We start from the raw sequence: 15,164 nt of genomic DNA on the forward strand, positions 1-15,164 counted from the left end.
ACTAACATGTAATTATTACCAAACAAAACAAAAGACACAGGATATTGCTGCTGTTGCAACAGCAAGTAAGTTAAGCTCTTTTTCAAACTGAAAAAGCCCATCTCTTCTGATGCAAGAAGGCACAAAAGAATAAAAAAGTTAAAAACTTAAAAAGAGCCCGTGAATCCTGCAAAATGGATCTGGAAGGATAATCAGAAATTTCATCAGTTCTCGCAACGGAAAACAAAAACCCATAAAGTAAATTTGACAGACAGGTCTGTCCAGCCAGTGTCACCTTTGTCATAACTGTACTGTCAACCTGAATAATTTTGAGTTACAATTTCTCTTTCTCAAACAAAGGAGGAGTTAATCAAGCTGCAACAGCACCTTATAGATACAATACCAGCAAAACATACCAGATGGGGCATCGGGCCCTGGCAAGGAGAAAAGAAGCTTTAGAGTTGTAAAACTCCAGTGCAGTCCCGTGCCTTGAGTTTACAAAATGAAGATACAGCAGCATCACACGCTGAGCAGGAGGAGGCCCCAGCAAGGCTTGTTACTGCACACTGAAACACCAAGCAGGACTTGGGTGCCTATTGTATTATTCAAGAAGCTTCCAGCTGGGATTGTAAACTGGGAGGAACATGGTTCACTGCATGGATGATTCCAGCTTTAAAAACAAATAAAAGCTTTTTTAAAAACTCCAAAATCAATGGGCTAATCTGCTACATCCATACAGGAATCAGGGGAAGGAAATAAGCGAGGGAAGAACCAAGTAGGAGAGATCAAGAACCACCTAAAGAAAAGAGAACGGAACACCCAAATTCAGGCTCAGCACGTCCACAGAGCAGGCTTTTAACACACCCCTCGTAGAGAGGGAGAGCCTACAACGCTCATACCACCAGGATACACTCAGAAGCAGCTTTTGGCAGCAGAGCAGCATCTGCACAACCCAAAACTTCACCGCCTCGAGCTTAAACTTATTAACAGCAGCCCCGCATGGCGCCGTGGCGAGCATTTGTTTAATTCCTGTACCTCAGAGCCCGGCCGCGCTCCGCAGGAGAAGTCTGCTCATCCCGAAACCGGGCCCGCTCCGCTTGTGGCCGCGATGACTGAGCAGAGGCCTGGCCGGAGCCTGGCGCATCCCCGGCTCGCCACACCCAGCGCTCCGGGCCGCGCTCTGCCCGTGCTCATCCTCAGCCTGCGAGCCCGCCGCCCGCCTTATAAAGCCGGGAACAGAGCGAGCCGCCGGCGGCCAGCGGCGAAGGACGGGGCGCAACGGCGGCACCGAAACTTTCCAGCCGTCCCGGGGAGAACTGCGGAACCGCCGCCCTTGAGCGAAACCCCCCGGCCCGCGTGCCCGGGGGAGCCGGCTCCGAAGGGACCCTGAGGGAGCAAGGCCCGGCAACGCCCCGGGGCCTCCCCGCCGACCCCCGCACCCAGCCCGGCCGCTGCCCCCGCGCAACAAAGCCGCGCCCCGGCAGCGCCCGCTCCCTCCGCCGGCTCCCCCGGGAGATGCTCGGGGATGCTGCGGGCGCTCCCTGCGCGGCTCCCGCGCCCCGCAGCCCCTGCCACCTCCCGGCCCGGCCGGCCCCGGCCCCCCGGACACCGGTGAGGCCGGAGCCCCCGCTCGGCCCGGAGAGCGCGTCGAGCCGCGTCGGAGAGCGCCGCACCCGCGGCGCGCTGTCCCCGCGGCCCGTCCCCGGCCGCAGCCCCCTCCCCGCGGCCTTACCGAGCGGCGGGGGCGCGGGGCAGCGCCGGGACGGAGGCGCCTGGCGAGTGTCGCTGTCCCCTGCGGGCCCGGCGGGAGGAGGAGCGGGGAGCGGAGCCGCGCTGGCCGCGCGCCGAGCGCTCTACCCTGCTGGCTGGGAGGGGGCGGGGCCCGCGCCGCCTGGCCAATCAGCGCCGCGCCGCGCCCGGCAGCGGCCAATCAGCGCGAGCGCGGGCGGCGCGCGGCCGCGCGGGGCGGAGGCGGCGCTGCGGTGAACGGGCAGCGCGGTTGGGTGCGGCGCGGGGCGGGGATGGGGGCGGGGCCAGGAATGGGGCGGGGCCAAAGGGGCGGCGATGGAGGACGGGGGCGGGGCTGAGGGGACGCGGCTGAGGGGAGAGAGGCGCTGAGGGGACGGGGCTGAAGGGACAAGGCTAAGGGCAGGGAGGAGATCCCAGCTTTGGGAAGGGTGATGTGGGGCAGGAAGGGGCGATATTCAAAGCGGCAGAGGAAGCCCTGGGAGCGTGTGCACGCCTGTGTGGCGCAGCACTCGTGGCTGTGAAGGGGCCGAAGGAGGCTGGTGACAAAGCAGGGCCCAGGGACAGATGGAGCGCCCAGCCGCCCCTCCAGGTGGCCGAACAGCATGGACCACTCGTGCCGCTGCTCATAATCCTCCGTGGCCCTTCTGGCCCAGCAAGGCAACCCTCTGCGCATGCAGGAGGGCAGGAGGAGAGCAGGAGGATAAAGGGATGACGTGCAGCTAGCAGGACGGCGAGGGATGGAGGGATGTGTTTTTACAGCAGGCACAGCTGCAGAGTCACAGAATCACAGAGTGGCTTGGGTTGGAACCGACCTTAAGGATCCTCCAGTGCCACCCCTGCCATGGCAGGGACACCTCCCACTGTCTCAGGCTGCTTTAAACCTAATCCTGCCTGGCCTTGGGCACTGCCAGGGATCCAGGGGCAGCCTCAGCTGCTCTGAGCACCCTGTGCCAGGGCCTCCCACCCTCCCAGGGAAGAATTTTCTCTTTATAAACAATATAAATGTACCCTCCTTCAGCTAAAGCCATTGCCTGTGTCCTGTCCCTCCATGCCTTGTCCCCAGTCCCTCTCCAGCTCTCCTGGAGCCCCTTCAGGCCCTGGAACTCCCGACCCCTGAGTGTCCCTCTTGTCACTGCTCTGCCCTGACACCGAGCCAGGTGTCAGTGTGACCACCCAGCCCCTTCCTCACCCACCGAGTGCTCCACCCAGGAAATCCCTGTCCCTCCACTCTGGGGACGAGGACGTCGTGTGGGACAGAGTGGAACGCTTTACGCAATTCCAGGTGGGTGACACCGGTCACTGTTCCCTCATCCACCAGCACTGTCGCCTCCACTGCTTGCCCTCAGTGAAACCATTTCCCGTGGCTGAAACTCCCTGGGACGAGCGCGAGGTGACACCGGGCTGGTGTCACAGCGACAGCCAAGCAGGCGGGAGGAACACCCAGCCTCGCTCTTCAGGGCTAAACCATCGCAGAGCGCGTTTTGGGAGTTAACCCGGGCAGCGGGCAGGGAGGGACACCGGCCCCTGTCTGTTGACAGCCAGGCTCCTGCACGTCCCCGAGGGCTCTGTGTCACCCATCTGCCCAGAGGGAGCTGCAGAGCTACTAAAGCATGGAAATATGGGACACGCTGGCCTGCCAGATAAGCAAATCAAAGCGAGGTGAGTAAATTAAAACGAAAAATAGGTGTGTCTCATGTCTGGTCACTGGAGGGAGGAAACACCCTTGGCATGAGGTGTGGGAGGGGGCACACCCCATGCAGGCAGGGTTAAGCTGCACCCTCTGCCCACCCCTCTCCCAGCCTCCCAAGCCTGGGTACATTTCCAGGGCTGGAGCCGGTAAGGGGAAATCCCATGTCCTGATGAAAGGCAGATCCATAACAACTGCTTGTACCATGTGCTATTTTTAAGCTCCGAGATAAAATAGCATCCTGACGGCTCTCTTTAGGAGGGTTGGGCAGCGCTTTGAATTTCAGGGCTGTCCCAGCCTACCCTGATCATCAGACCCTTAAAGATCCCTCTCTCTCCTTAGGAAATCCACCTCTCTTCCCTCCTGGAGCCTTTTTGCTGCCTGTCTCCAAGACAGTCTCCTGGCTCTAGAGCAGGACAGTGCCTCCTGTGTCTATGGAACAGCCTCAGTAACGCAACAAAAAGCAGGGGTTACAACACCATAGTACAACAAAAATTACACATCAGTGTGTGTCTGACCACTAGGCCAACTGCTTTTGGCTTCAAAAAGAGCTTCTGGGTTGTTCCTTCCAAATTCTGAGCCTAGAATTTATTCCCCAAAAGAAAAAACCTGAGAGCCTAAAGCCAGGCCTTCACTGCAGAGTGATCACACAGGAGCAAACCTTTGGTGGATTAAGGACACGGTGTGCCCTGTCACACCACAGCTCGGACACCTCGCCCAAATCCCAGCCAGGCACACCTGAAATCAGAAAGTGGAGCAGGTAGAGCCCTGTGATGCCACAGGTGTGCCCATTGTAAAGTAATAAATTGCAGCAGGCAACTGTCCACTGTAATCCAGGCATCCCTATGGAATTGCACGAGGGGCTTCCGACCTCCCCAAGCCGGCCTGTGCCACCCTGGGCTCCCAAGAGCCCCACAGCTTTGGGATCTCCTTCCATGAAACCAAGGAAATCACTAAATGGCTGGGCTGGATGGCTGGAAGGAAGGAAGGAAGGAAGGAAGGAAGGAAGGAAGGAAGGAAGGAAGGAAGGAAGGAAGGAAGGAAGGAATTGCACCCAAGCTTAGCATGGCTTCTCAGAGCACTGTTTAATATGAAACTTCCTTGGTTTAGTTTAAAATCAGACATCTATTATTTGCTTTCTGGGAGCAACCTCAGGCCACACTCCATTTGTTGCCTCCCCACATACTTCACCTGTACAAAAATTCAAAGCATCACCTTTATCTTTGTTTGTCCCTCTAAAGAAAGTAACCTATTTTCTTTCCACTCGCTTTTCCAGACTGCGAGTCCCCTCCATCTCCATGTGGCCTGGAAGGGAGGGCAGCAGGAACCAATGTCCTCGGTGTAAGGCAGACAAGATCTGTGAGATGCCGCAGGTGTGTCTGTCCCTGTCCCAGCACAGAGGGGGACTTTGTTTGGTGAGGTTGGTGGCAGAAGAGAAAGTGCTTAGGCACTGGCTCTGCCCTTTCATCAGGCCAGACAGGGAAGGTGGCTGTGGAAAAGGGAAAGGGCCTAGCTCATCTGCCTAAGGAGTCACTCCTGGCCAGCCCCATTAGGCCAGCAGGGCAGGTAGGGCAGCCAGCACTGGGGCTGCTCTCAGTGTGGGCCTGACCCGTGCTGGGTGATTCCCCTCTGGGCACCGGCAGAGCTGGAAAGGGAAAGCTCGGTCTGGGGAACGCTCGTTTGTCACCGCTTTGATGGGAGCTGGTGCAAATGAAGGACGCTGGGTGACACAGCCGATCCCAGGGCACTGACAGCACAAGTGTTGGAGATAAGCAGTAATGAACCGGACAGCTTTCCTGCCCTTTGGCAAGAGCTCGTCATTCCCTGCTCAAAGCAGGGACGTGGGTGCCCACAGGGGCAGCGCTGGGGGTCTGCCCGGGCTGCGGGGTCTGTCCCGGGCTGCAGGATCTGTCTGAGCTCTGGGGTCTGTCCAGGCTCCGGGGTCTGTCCCGGGCTGCAGGATCTGTCTGAGCTCCGGGGTCTGTCCAGACTCTGGGGTCTGTCCAAGCTCCGGGGTCTGTCTGAGCTCTGGGGTCTGTCCAGGCTCCAGGGTCTATCTGAGCTCTGGGGTCTGTCCAGGCTCTGGGGTCTGTCCGGGCTCCGGGGTCTGTCTGAGCTCCGGGGTCTGTCCAAGCTCCGGGGTCTGTCCAGGCTCTGGGGTCTGTCCGAGCTCTGGGGTCTGTCCAGGCTCCGGGGTCTGTCCGAGCTCTGGGGTCTGTCCAGGCTCCAGGGTCTGTCCGGGCTCCGGGGTCTGTCCAGGCTCCAGGGTCTGTCCAAGCTCCGGGGTCTGTCCGAGCTCTGGGGTCTGTCCAGGCTCCGGGGTCTGTCTGAGCTCCGGGGTCTGTCCAGGCTCCAGGGTCTGTCCGGGCTCCGGGGTCTGTCCAGGCTCCAGGGTCTGTCCGGGCTCCGGGGTCTGTCTGAGCTCTGGGGTCTGTCCAGGCTCCGGGGTCTGTCTGAGCTCCGGGGTCTGTCCAGGCTCCAGGGTCTGTCCAGGCTCCAGGGTCTGTCCGGGCTCCGGGGTCTGTCCAGGCTCCAGGGTCTGTCCGGGCTCCGGGGTCTGTCCAGGCTCCGGGGTCTGTCTGAGCTCTGGGGTCTGTCCAGGCTCCGGGGTCTTTCCCAGCTCCGGGGACGACGCGGTGCTGCTGGGGCTGAGCTGTCACTCCTCGCATCCCTCACTCATCCCGGACAGGCAGCAGAGCCCATGCAGGGGTCACGTCCAGAAAGGAGTGGCCAGCAGTGCAGTCAGTAAGTAATGAACCCGAACTGCATTGAGGAGAAAAAGTCATGAAGCAGATCTGGAAAGGGTTTGAGTGGAATTGCCTCCACACTTGGAGCAGCACCCACAGACTGTCATGTTCAGGAAATTTCTGCTCATTCACTTTTGGAAGTGAATCTTCACTTCACTTTTGGAAGTGAATGTCTGTAAGCAGCTTGGAGAATTTGAATACTCTTACAAAACAGATGTCTCATCACTCCCCTATCACGATCAGGGATGCAAGGAGAAGGTAACTACTCAATGAGGCAGGACGCTGCTCCGGGGACAACAGAAGCATTGTGGGCCACTGGCAGACATTTGCCAGCCAGACAGGGCTGTTCTGCTCATCAAAGCTGACTCCAGCACAATGGAAGGCGTGGAATTTCGGCCAGGGATCCCAGCCATCCCACAGACTTGTCAAGGCTCTCTGACTGGTCATGGGATTTGCCTTGCAGCTGGCACACCTCATGATCTCCTGATCTGGGATCTCTCTGTCAGCTGTAACCTGGTGTGGGGCCACAGAGGAGGAGGAGGAGGAAGAAGACGAGGAGGAGGAAGGTGGCTGGGGGCTGCACTGATGCTGGTGCAGGGACTTGCATTGCCAAGAGCTCTGTGGTCCCAGAAAACACAGCTCCTGCTGCTGTCCTGCACCACAGGTCCTGCTGTGGGTGACCTGGGACACTTCCCACACACAGCTCGGGGACAGGAGCTTGGGATTTCACATGTGGGAAGAGGAGAACCTGCAGGGGCCTGTCAGGATGCAGTAGCTGATATTTGCATCGTCCTTTCTCCAAGCACAGCCTTGTCCTGGGAAGCACGGGGCAGCCTGGCCTTCTGGAGGGCTTCATCCTGCTCCTCTGGAGAGGGCTGTTAGTATCAGAGCTGATCTCTCCTCTAGCCTGGGCCTTCATAAACCGAGCCAAATTATTGTGAGGCAGAAAATTCTGTGCTGGAATGACAGAATGAAACGTCCCCAGGAGTTTGCGCGTAGCCTTAAGTTACCTTTTATAAATAGGTTAACAGCTGGAGGGCCCGTGGTTGTTTAAAGGGAGAAGACATACAGGACATGCCCTGTATGATATGTTCCATCCTAAGCAATTCTGCCACTCTGCTGATTTATATCTGCAGATTAAAGGATTTGCCTTTCAATCAAATTATTCTCCTCAAACTCCCAAGTGGGGGACAGAGGGGACTGTGACATTCCCCACTCGGTGCAGCTCTCCCTGCTGCAGCCATGGAGGTTTTCTTCCTTGCTGTGCGAAACACGCAGCTCCCAAATTACTCCTGCTCACTTTGATGGTGATTTGCTCTTTCTGTCCTGCTTCTGCTGCACAGGACACTTGGGGGACAGGAGAGGGTGAGAGGTCTTTGGGCCCTGAGGAGCTCCCAGCCCGAACTAGACAGAGCATGTAACCAGGACTGACAAAAGCTGCCTGATGAGACAGAAGACGACTGTTCTGGGGAAAAGCCATCTGCAAAGAGCCCTCTCCATCAGGCCTGAGGGTCTGCAAGAAGTTTTGTGCAAGTCATTCCCTCCACTGGCAAGGACAATGTGACAGGGATCAGGGCCTGGGTGGGCTTTATTTACTGTTCCTTCCCCAGGTAAACAGGTACAAGATCAGGGGCAGAGAGCAGCAGAGGGGAAAGTTCTGACCACTCTCCTGCAGGCTGGGAGGAGAGGTCTGAGGGTGCTGACATGAAGGACACGGTGTCCAGAGGATTTCCAGGCCTCTGCTGTGAGCCCTGCTGTCACTGCTGGGACAAAAAGAGGGAACTGTGAAAGGCAACCAAAGGCCACATGTGGTGTGGGGCCGTGTGTGGGGACAGCTGTGCCAGGTGTGCTGTGCCAGGTGTGCTATGCCAGGTGTGCTGTGCCAGGCACAGGCAAGGCCAGGCCAAACGGGGGTGATGTCCTCATGCAGGGTCTCCTGGGCTGCTTGGAGCTCTGGGACAGGACTTTTCAGAGCACACACTTTTCACACCACTCCTTAGGACTACTCTGGGCAATCTGGGACCCAGCAATCCACTTCTTTCTGAGTCCTCCTAACCCAGGGACAGCACTTCCTCATGGCTATAACTTACAGAGGGTAGTGGCCCTGCCTTCTAATTCCTGTGTTTTCATGTTACAACAGAAAAAAGAATGGAGGCTCTCTGCTGCATCTTCCTTTGGCCATTCAGAATTTGCTCTGGTTCTATCACATCATTTCTCACCTCTCCTGAGGTGGCTGATCTCTCAGTGTCTCACCACGTGCTCTCCTCTCTCCCACAGGTGTCCCTCCTGCTTTTGGTGAACTCTCCTGAATCTCCAGTGTCCTTGCAGTGTGCTGTGGGAACTGCCTTTGGAAAGACTGGGCTGTCTCCATGCATTTCCTGCATCACTCATCCGTGTTCCAGTGCTTCCATCTCCCTTCCCTTCAATCTCTGACACCGTGTTCCTCCTGCTCCCAGCCTGGGCAGAGGTCAGGGCACTCTGTGTTCAGTCGTGCCCAGGCCTGATTTTGGAATTGCCCCTTTAGAAACCTGACTCTCATGAAGTCCCCCTGGCCGTGGAGGTGGCTGGGGGCACTTTGGCTGCCTGAAGAATTCCCAGGGCATTTTCTGCTGTTTATTTTGAGTTTGGGCAGCCAGGCCATTTGCATGCAGCCTGTGAAGGACACGTGTGATGCTCCTCCTGAGCTGTGCAGTCACTGCTGGCCCTGTCCTGCACACTCAGCACTTCAGGCATGCAAATAAAGGGTGTGTGGCTTTCATGCAGATGCTGCAGCTTTAAATATGAGCTGCACAGGAAAATTGCATGAAGAACACCTTTTCAGGCTGGAAGCAAGCTCTCTGTGTGGATTAAAGGCAGTGTCACCTCAGCAGCAAGGGCAGAGCTCTGCTTGAGTAGAAAATTCCTGGTTTGGCTGGGAAGGGACCTTGAGGATGATCCCATTCCCCCCCCTGCCATGGGCAGAGGGGCCCAGCCCTCGGGGCAGCTCCGTGGCCTCCTCTGGATCCCCTCGAGCAGCCAGAGCTGGTTCCTGTCCCTGGCAGCCCCTCGGCCCCAGCCGCTCGTGCTGGGCTGGACTGGCAGCTCCCAGTGCCAGGTAACGAACCCCACACGGCTCCACAGCCCTGGAAGGTGAACCTCCCACGCCAATCCCCTCAGCAGGAAGGTTTTCCAGGCTCCTGCCTCTGCTCCCAAGCCCCTGCTGCCAAAGCAGAGCAGCGTGAATCAGCTCAGCCCTGAGGCTGGGGCAGGAGGGGAGCTCTGAGGAATTGTCCAACATCCAAAGCTGGACTGAGGACAAGGAAGGGACGGCTGGGGTGAGGGTGTGACTGCAGAAACTGGTCCCAGGGAGCACAGTGAAAGTGCAGCACAGGCTGCAGCAGAGCTGCTCCAGTTACAGCTGAACCAGAGGGTGGCTGACGGCGGAATTAAGAGTTGCCTGGAAATGCCGAAGGATGGAACTCAATCTGTCATCTAATTTAATCACCACGTTGGTAAAGCCCAGCTTTCTGGAAGAGACAACCTAAACACAGGCTCTAGAAGGAGATTTCTTCCCTTGGGACTCCACAGCAGACCTGGAGACCCGATTGTGAAATCCCATCATTGCAGGGAGGAAAAAAATGCCAATAACATCCAAAGCTTGTGCTCAAATGCCACAAACTGCCATGATTTCTCTACATCTCTTTCTGCTCTTGCTTTTAAAAGACACAGGAGCTGGGGGAAATGACAGCAGTTCTTAGTTCTGTGGGGGAGAATTCCCATTTAAATTCTTATTCACCTCCCAAAAATGAACGACTTTAAGGAAGGGAGTGGAGGGGGGGGGGTGAATGTGCTGCAGTCGCTTGGAATAAGAATACAACTTGTTAAATAAAGATAATCCAAGGGAAAAAAAAAATCTTGGCAGGCTATGAAATTCAAAAAAAGCAGAAAACTGGAAAGTCTGAGCAATGGCAGAAGTAAAAAGACTGAGAGACAGCCCCTTTCCAGCCTTTTGAGAGATAAAACAGCCTTTGGGGAGAGCAGGCAGGTCTGAGGGCCCAGCAAAGGAGGCTGTTGGCACTTTAATTTTTGCAGCCTAGAGGATTTATCACAGAAAACAGCAGGGCAGCAGACAGGCAGGAATTAAGGAAAATTTATGCCCCCACCTCTATGAATTGATTATAATTGGAAGCATCCACCAGCCAAGGATCCAGGCAACCAAACAGCCCAATTCAACTATTTTCACGTTTTTGGTAAACTGAATGAATCCCTAATAGCAGCACTCAGCTGTGGAATGGTGTCTGCATTAAAAACTGCTTTTAAGGGGAAGAAAACAAACTCTGAAGGAATCAAAGCCCCCCTTGTCCAAACTACTCCCAAATTATCCGATGTGGAGAAGGTCCGTGCCAGCTGGGAAAGTGAAGGGCACGAAATGCCGCACGAAGTAGGTGATAAAGAAATAAGTGCTGAAGACATCTATAAATAGAGGTGTTCAGTGCCAGCATCAGGCATTGAGCAGGGAATGGCACAGGCAGAGCAAGCTTGGGAGAAGGCTCCTGGAGGAGGAGAGGGGAAGATGACAGGAGAGTCGTGAAGATCAGAGAGCTCCGTGGCAATTAAGTCGTGTCGGGGAGGGATGAAGGCGCTGGCGACAGACAAGCAAACCCTCAGGACATCAGGATGCCACGTGAAAGGGGGGGAGATGGTGGCTGGGGAGCCTGAATGACTCAAGGATCCTTTCCCAAATTAAAGCCAGTCCCCAGAGGTCGTTACACATCATAATGAGACACCCGGTGCGGTCTCTGCTCAGGAGCAAATCCTCTGCTCCTCAGCTGGCCCAGGCTCTGGGCTTGCTCAAGCCCTGTGAGCCACAGACTCACTGAGGGCACATGGGAGAGCCTCAGCCCCCTCCCAGCAAAGAATTTCCTCTTAATAAACAATCCAAACGTACCCTCCTTCAGCTAAAGCCATTCCCTGTGTCCTGTCCCTCTATGCCTTGTCCCCAGTCCCTCTCCAGCTCTCCTGGAGCCCCTTCAGGCCCTGCAAGGGGCTCTGAGCTCTCCCTGGAGCTTCTCCTCTCCAGGTGAGCACTCCCACATGGGGTGGATTGAACCTGAATTGAGGTAACAGGAGAAACTGTAGAGGCAGCAGGGAGTTTGGGAAGCTGTGGGGTCATTTAGTGCCCAGACAGATGGGACGAGGCATTTAAGGTGTCTCAGCACGTCCCTGAGGATGACCTTCAGGCCATTCCTTCCAAGAGGAGCATCCACAGTCCATGGAAGAGCTGCTGGAGTTCAGCCTTTGCTGTGTGCAGTTCTTTCCAGGCCTGATTGTTACTAAATCACTGATTAAAGATTTTAGCTAAAATCCTGCAGAAAAGAGGGTTTGAGCTGAAAACCCTGCAGGCTGTGCTTGTGGCTTCTATAAACCCCATCTGAACCCAGATGGGGCCAGGACAGCATCCAGATCCTGCCAGGAGAGCACTTGGAAACCTTCACAGTGCTTGATTTCCTGGAGCAGAGAACCTTTTAATCTCTCATTGCAGAGGCAGTTTTGGAAAGGGAATCTGCTTGAAGTCATGTCCCATGTGGACATCGCTCCCTTTTCTCATTAATGGATGACTTCTGTCAGAGTTGGCCTCAGAGCAGTTTGCAAAGTCAGTGAGTTAATTCTCCTCCCTCTGAGAACAGGCTCCCATGGCTGTTGCCTCCTCTCCTTGGCCGTGGAGTCTTTGGAAGGGAGAATTAGGGATAATCAGTTTGTCACAAGTGTCAGGAACGCACTGCACAGAGCTTTACATGCTGACAGAGTAGTGCTGGTTGTAACCAGCCCAAGCATTTCCCTAAAATTAGTATCTAACTAAATCCATTCCTTTGGGAAAGCATCTGCTTTGGAATTAAATTATTCCAGATCTGAACATTAGCAGGATTTTTGCTAAACTTGAGCTGTCACCCTACCAGAGCACAATTAAACATTAAGTCTGCAAAAAATTCCTCAGGAAACCTGAGAAGTCAAATGTGAAACCACTGAAAAGAACCAAATTACTTCATGTCAAATTGCTGTTTCAGCAAATGGAAGTAGATTTGGGGCACTGGGGGAAGATGCAATTTCTGGGTTGAGAAGATGAGCCACAGCCATAATGAGTGTTTTGCCAAGGCTGTATCTAGTTTCAAAACCTTCCCACAGTCATCCCAAATAAGCACTGGTGAGAGAGAGTTATTAAAGAGGGGATGGACTAAGAACAGCCTGAGCATTAATGAATGAGTGCAGGTTTGCAACAGAGCTTGTCACTTCGGGGGAACTGCTCAAGGTTCTCACACGGGGACAGGGCTCTTGCAAAAGCAGGATGGGGAAAGCAGCAGGAACGAGCCTGTGCTTGGTGTGTCCCACCAGGGCTCCAGAAGCTGAGCCCTCACAGCTCTGCTGCTCCCAGCCTCTCCTCCCCAGAATGGTTGGGCTGGAAGGGACCTTAAGGATCATCCAGTGCCACCCCTGCCATGGCAGGGACATCCCCACTGTCCCAGGCTGCTCCAACCTGGCCTTGGGCACTGCCAGGGGTGCAGGGGCAGCCCCAGCTGCTCTGGGCACCTGTGCCAGGGCCTCAGCCCTCTCTCAGCAAAGAATTTCCTCTTAATAAACAATCTAAATGTACCTTCCTTCAGCTAAAGCCATTCCCTGTGTCCTGTCCCTCCAGGCCTTGTCCCCAGTCCCTCTCCAGCTCTCCTGGAGCCCCTTCAGGCCCTGCAAGGGGCTCTGAGCTCTCCCTGGAGCTTCTCCTCTCCAGGGGAACATTCCCAGCTCTCCCAGGCTGGCTCCAGCCCTGCAGCAGCTCCAGGTCCTTGTGCTGCTGGCTCTGGGGCTGGGGCAGCTCTGCAGGTGGGGTCTCACCTGAGGGGCAGAGGGGCACAATCCCCTCCCTCAGGGTCACCCAGGAGCCCCAGGATTCCCCTCCCTGCTGCTCCGTGTGTCCCTGGGGCAGAGCTGTGGCCATCCCCTCCCTGTGTCCCCCTGTGTGTCCCAGCTGATCCCTGCAGTGACACTGGGCTCCTGCCCTGCCTCCAGCAGCCAGGGGACAGCCCTGACTCCTCCCCAGGAGCTGCACAGAGACAGGAGAGGGGTGAAAAGGAATTGGGGCAGGGGGAAAGGGGCCTGTCTGCAGAACTGCTGGCCAGGCTCTTCCAGCAGCTCTGGGGTGTGACCAAGGCCGTGGGCTCAAGGGAAAGGTGACAGAAGGGCAGCAGTGCCCCTAATTTCCCTCTTCACTGCAAAAAGCCATGAGTGTAATTACGCCCTGTGTTAATTACAGACCAGACTCGCTGCCTCCACAAATGCACTCAGGTGTTTTAGCAGAGGTGACTCTTCCTTTATCTTCTGGCTGGGCCAGAGGAGCAAGGCCTTGCTCTTCCTCCCCTGCTTTAAACCTTCACCATGAAATGGGAGACTGATAAAACAAAGAAACGCTGAAAGAAACTTTCCTTACTTGTTCAGAAACTGAAATTGCAGCATAACACCCCCAGCTCCTCCATGGAGCACTGGAGGAAGGGCTGGAGCTGGGGAGATGCCAGGAACTGGGACCCCAGGAGCCCCTGCAGCTTCCCAAGCCTCTCCTTTCCCTGCAGGGATGGTGCCTTGCAGGGAAAATAAACCTTTTTTTCCTTTGCTGATGGTTCTGCTGACAAGGTCCTGCACCAAACCCTCCGTGAGCTGCCACCAAGTCAGGCTGTGGTCTGGGAGAAGAGAACCAACAACAGAATTTGGCAGCTGAAAGACCATTGGAGTAAGGATTGTGTCCAAGGTTTCTCTGGGATTACATTAAAAGAGAAGAAATCCTGGAGGGTTTGTGATGAAAGAGAATTTTTTTTTTTTTTGTCTGCATGGTAACCACGCCCAATTATTAAAGCGCATTAGGATGTGATTTGTAACCAAATATTACAAATATTGCCATTTATTACCAAATTATCCCGTGGTAATCCCTCAGGGCTCCCCAGCCAGGACACTCTGGCACGGAGAGCGGGGAGATCATCTGTCCTCTGGCAGCTGACAGCAGATAGGCTCTATTCAGAGAGAAAATCAGGCCCAAACTGCAAGAATAGCTCAGGAAATGCAAGGCTGCTCTTAGGGAGGGTTGGAGCACCCACAACTGACTGCTCAACCCCAAAAAAGGCACGGGTGGGGGGCTTGGCTGTTTGCTGCTATTCATTTATCACTGGAAATGCACCGAGCTGAAAACAATCAGCATCTTTTCGAACGCTGATGTTCATTAGAGTAAAATATTTCATTTTCTGCCAGGCCAGCGGAGGAAATGGAACCAAACCCCCGAGATGGCACCGTGACGTTGAGCAGAGCATCACCACAGCCCCGGGGGGAGCAGCTTCAGCTGAGCCCCACAGCGGTTCTGTCTGGTTCTAATCTTTGCAGGCCATTAATCCTGCAGCAGTTAAAGCTGCTGAACAAAGAGACAGTGCAAAATCGACGTGTTGTGCATATACATCTCTATAACCACGTGCAGGAGGGACTGCTGCTATTGTTTCTTCAGGGAGTCGTGGAACCACGGAATCCCAGAATGGTGTGGGTTGGAAGGGATCTCAAAACTCATCTCCCGCCAGCCCCTGCCATGGGTGTGGAAATGAGTGGGTGATGTTGCTCTCTGTCACCCGTGGGTGGCTGTGGCAGGTTCTGTGTCGGAGCCCAAGGTGTCCCCCGGACACTCTTGGATGTTCTGGGCTCAGGGCAGAAGCCTCTGAGACCCTGTCAGGCAGCTGGAAACCCCTGTGGCTTTGAATCTGACCCATGGAACAATTTACCAACCTTGCAGGGAGAACAATAAATCACAAAAGTTTAGATATTATAATAGAAGTAATCACAAAGTGAAAGGAAGGATTTTTGAGTGCTGTACAGGGGGGTTTTAGGCCTTGTACAGAGGGGTCTGAGGTTTGTACATGGGGGTCAGAGGTTCTGAGATGGAGGGATTTGGGCGTGCCCTGTCCTCCTTCTTTCTCCTTCCTATTCCCCATGTTCTTGGTGGT

At 55.3% G+C, this 15,164-nt stretch overlaps 1 protein-coding gene and 1 long non-coding RNA gene across 8 annotated transcripts in view; one reads left to right on the forward strand and one right to left on the reverse strand.

Annotated features, from left to right (window-relative positions):
• The window catches only part of MAP4 (microtubule associated protein 4), a 148,280-nt gene extending 146,447 nt beyond the window's left edge, over positions 1 to 1,833 (reverse strand). For 6 of the 7 annotated variants that reach the window (XM_053979208.1, XM_053979200.1, XM_053979226.1 and 3 more), the window contains exon 1: positions 1,712 to 1,833. The gene's annotated coding sequence lies outside the window, so the exon portion shown is untranslated. Of the gene's footprint in view, positions 1 to 1,014; positions 1,247 to 1,711 lie in introns of those variants that run through there. The other variant, XM_053979190.1, reaches the window with a different exon arrangement.
• Positions 1,834 to 2,109: 276 nt separating this feature from the next.
• LOC128809396 (uncharacterized) lies at positions 2,110 to 11,088 on the forward strand. Its single transcript, XR_008437706.1, has 3 exons — positions 2,110 to 3,387; positions 4,692 to 4,788; positions 8,440 to 11,088. It is a non-coding gene; the product is annotated as an uncharacterized LOC128809396 (long non-coding RNA).
• Positions 11,089 to 15,164: the final 4,076 nt, after the last annotated feature.

This window comes from Vidua macroura, chromosome 1 (genome assembly GCF_024509145.1).
Source record: "Vidua macroura isolate BioBank_ID:100142 chromosome 1, ASM2450914v1, whole genome shotgun sequence".
Lineage (NCBI taxonomy): Eukaryota > Metazoa > Chordata > Aves > Passeriformes > Viduidae > Vidua > Vidua macroura.